Below are 4,346 nucleotides of genomic sequence, written 5' to 3'. Positions count from 1 at the left end.
ACAGATCTTCACTATGAGAACTGATCCCCAGAAGTCAGGCAGTGATCAGTGCCGAGACCCAGAGATGGGAGAAGCCTGGAAAGGCAAGGGAGGTGAGGTTTCCCAAGAAGCAAGGAAGAAATACCATCTCTCTTCAGTGAGTTCATGAGGTTGAGATGGCAGCCTGCAAAGACAGGCAAGGACACGCAGTGCTGGGCCTCGGTGTGGAGGTTCTGTTCCATGACCTTCCCAGGCACAGAGGTGAGGCTGACAGGTCAGTTGTTCCCAGGGTCCTCCTTTCTACCCTTTTAAAATATGGGTACAGTGTTCCACGTTTCCAGTCACCTGGGTCTTCACCTGCCTGCCCTGACTTGTGGATCAAGTGTTGGGCAGAAAGCACCAGTGCAGCAGCCTTTAAACTAATGCTTGAATGCAGACAGAACGAAGGTCAGATAGGAGACAGAGAAGAGGGAAGCCTGGACAACTCCCCAAGACCACTGAGGAGCAGTCTGACTGGGAAAGATCAGCCCTGCAAAGCTCTAAGGTCCAGCACTGCTTCTCTGGGTTTGCTGTTGCAGCAAGAGATGTGTGGCAGGCTCCCAGCCCAGCCCATGCTGAAGGACCTGAATGTGACCGCAGAGGAATGCTGTGAAGCAAAGGCATTCAAAACAGATGACGGCTCTGGTGGACATTTTGGTGATGATCACCAGGTTTTAAGCCTGTTGGCAACGTTTTGAGATTTGGCATTTTCCCCATGAAGTCATTGAATGAGCCCATGCAGGAGTGAGAATCCCACCATCTTCCATAAAGAGAATCAAACCTTGGGTCACTCCTTGCTCCCCTGCCCCTGAGTTTCCAAATCCTATTTGAAAATAGGATGTTTCTGAGTTCAGATTCCCTTAGTGAAAGCCATATGAACTGTTGCTATCCAAAACAGTTTGAATTGTGTACAATGAAAGACTGTAAAACTGGAATGCAGAAAGCCAGTCACATCAGGAGTGGTAAACATGGCTGCAAAACTACTCCCTCTTCATTTCTGTTGCTTTCTCAGCTCATGTCTGCCAAAGGAGACGAATGCTTTTTAATTATTTGGTTCCCAGAGTTGCTATGTAGACTAGTACCAAACTAGCTGAAGTCTGACAAACTTCCTTTTTTAAAATATGTTTTTAAATAAGCATACTACATTTCCTTCAAAAAATATCTTTGCTGTGCAAAAGAGCAAAAGCCAGCAGCCTGTGTTTAATTGAGTCCCTCTGTGTTTGGCTTATGTGCACTTTAGGAGACTGACAGAAGTATGCAAACATGGGAACAGGGCCAGCTTTTGCAAAGTTAATGAGGAAAAAAACCCACAGTCACCACTTCTGCAGAAGCACTGCCTGCCATTAACTGATACTTACACAACCAACCAAGAGAGATGAGAATAGCACACAGCACAGTCACTTGTGCTGAGCTCTCCTTCCCTTCTCCCTCCAGCAGCAGAGGGACATCAGGTCTGGGTAGGTTTTTGGACCATGATGCTGTGAGATAATTTGTTCAACTGTCCTGTGCCTATCTGGAGTCCTTCTGTCAGTCAGATCTGCCTGGGTCAAACATTGCTCCTGGGAAGGTCAGGAGTGTGCAGGAAGGAAACTGCTGCAGCAGGCTTTCGGTTTGCTGCAACAGAAAACACCTCTGAAACTTCTCCTCCAAAGCCAAAATCAAGGCTGAGCATACCAGCAGTGGGAATTCTCCTCCCAGGACATCACACTCCATGTGACTTGGTGCAGAACCACTGCTGGTGAGAGATTCCCTGTTGCTGCTGGCTCCTGAGAGCAGAAAAGGCAGGCTGGAAGCATGTTTGTGTGGCCCCAAACAAAAACACTTGACACTTGGCAAACCAGATGGTCCATTGCAGCAGTTTTCAACCCTCTCCCAGGAACAGGGCAGGGGATGAAGTCCCAGTGCCAAATCTGAGATGACGTGACCAAGTGTCAGAGCCCCACGGTGACTAGAGGTGACAGCTGGCTATCAACTCCACCGGCAAGCACAGGAATGTGGGACACAGCTCAGCTGCTCTGGTCAGGCCTTTGTCCACCACAAGGCACCAGGATTGCACAGGAGACCTCTGAGAAGGAGTCACCTGTGCAGCTGACAGTGTGTCCAAGCTGTAGAACCAGTGACTTGCCTCTGGCAGAAGAAGTGTTCTCCACTCTCAGCTCTGAGCTGTTGAGCAAGGAGACCTCGCTGTGCTCCCCAGCTCAGAGACCCTTCCTATGTTGCTCTGAGGATAAGCTAAGGACAGACCACCTCACAGCGAACACTAGGCTATAAGCTGGCCATGTAAAGCAGAATGCAGTATGAGCACAGCTTGACAGTAACGAAGGCCTTCTCAGGAAGAAAAAGGCTCTCAAAAGTGTTCAGAAATATCCAGAGACCTACAGCCTTGTGTGGCAACACCAAGAAAAGAAATTCCAAAGAGAAGATTTAGTACTGGACAAACACAGACAAGGGACAGGCCCTGAATTTCTCAACATCCCTGAAACACAAAGCTTCTTTCTTAGATGTTGTTTCCTGTTACGCACGATCCTTAAACAGAGAGTTTTCAGCAGTACAAGCAGAAACTATTGCAGCTGATTTAGGTGATGGACAGCCATGGTGAAAATGCCTACAATGGCACAAACATCCAGCGTGATGTATTTCCTGGAGGTTACTGACCTCAGGTATATCAGTGCTTTTCATTTCCCACTGCTAGTTGTGCTTGCCTCTCCGCAAAAGATGGCCTGAATTTACTTGGCCAACATTTTGCTCCAGTTGGAGCTGGAAAATAGGACACCTGAATAAACAATGACCTTTTTCAAGGTGAGACCCTCATCACCCCAGCAACATTTCCAGTTATTTGATATCTTGAGCAATACAAAATGCACAAATTTATCCTCAGCTGATTCTTAAAAAGTAAACAAGCAAGAACACAATGCCTCTACGAAATTGCTAAATCACAGGAGACTGCAAATATCTGAAAACTGAAATAATGTGTAGGGTAAACATCACTTCAATACTTTCTTATATTTTCCTTGCTAGACACCAAGACTTTCTGTATATTAATAAAGCAAGAGTTCTCTGTTTCAGTAGTCCACAGAAAATCAAGAACCTGTGGTATCAAACATTAGCAAGTTTAAAAAAGAAGCTAGTGCTGGGGAAAAAAACCCAAGCCACCACGAGCTTGGAAAAAAATGCCGGTGTTTTTTTAGGAGTTTCAGGAAAGGCTAAAACTTGAAGTTGGCCTGAGCATCTCAAGTAAAGCTTATGGGCTACACGCACCCTCCTGCTCCTTCTGGAGAACTGGCTACTAGCACTTCAATGACTTGGAAGCCATTGATCCTTCTCACCTCCAAGTCCTTGTTCGTTGGCCTTGGAAAAGTACTTGGAGTCATCTTGGATACCTGAGAAAGGGCCAGATATTGGAACTGAGCAAAACTATTTAGTTCCATGTCCTGCCTTGACTCTTTCCCCAGTCCTGCCTCTCTCTGAGCACATTCAGACCCTTCTTGCCTGGCAGGACACTTCCCCAGTGTCAAGAGCTCAGAAGCACATTGAGTAAAAGATGAGAGCAGCATTATTTCCCCACCCCCTGCCTCTCCCATAGTCGTGGCTCAGAAGAAAGGCATGTCTCTCCATCACACATACACCATTTATAACAGAAACCACCCTGCCCAAGGACTGTTCCTGCCTTACCAGTAAGGACTGTGGTTTTCTGCCAACTTGTATTTTTGGAGCCTGTTTACATATAATGACTGCTCACTCCTGTTTGTTGACATCTTTTTTCTGGAGGTCCTCAAACTGGACACTGTTCTTCTGAAACAAAGCTACAAACACCAAGCAGATGGAAACCAGCCATCTCCTTTGCTCCTGTCAAGTGGGTGGGAGCTCATCAGTAGAAATCACCGCTGAAGGCAAACAACATGTTGCTCTAGAATATCAAGGATACTTTCTGTCTCATCCAAAAACCCAAGAGGAGCTGGATAAGCACCACCAGGAACTGGTCTTAGAGGTGTGATAAGCTCTGCAGAAAACAGAGCAGCAGCTGGGAGAGAGGGTGTACTTGTGGACACTGAATCCATGGTATCATGGACTTCACAAAAGGCTTAGTCACTGGCAAATATGCATCTGTGTTTAATGTTTGTGCTAGAATTACATTTACATACTATTTATTCAGAAGTCTTTTTCTTTTCCATCTTGTGCAATTTTGTTTCCTGAGCTCCTTAGCATTCACTGAAGACTCCTTTTTGTATTGAGCCTGCCAATTTTGGGGTTAAGATGAACTGGAATGAATCCCATAGTGTTTACAGAGGGTGTCCTACAGTCATCAGAAAAGGCAAAGAGAAAGGAGA

This window comes from Lichenostomus cassidix, chromosome 4, assembly GCF_008360975.1.
Source record: "Lichenostomus cassidix isolate B80296 chromosome 4, HeHo_3.0, whole genome shotgun sequence".
Lineage (NCBI taxonomy): Eukaryota > Metazoa > Chordata > Aves > Passeriformes > Meliphagidae > Lichenostomus > Lichenostomus cassidix.
This window is presented reverse-complemented; position numbering follows the sequence as displayed.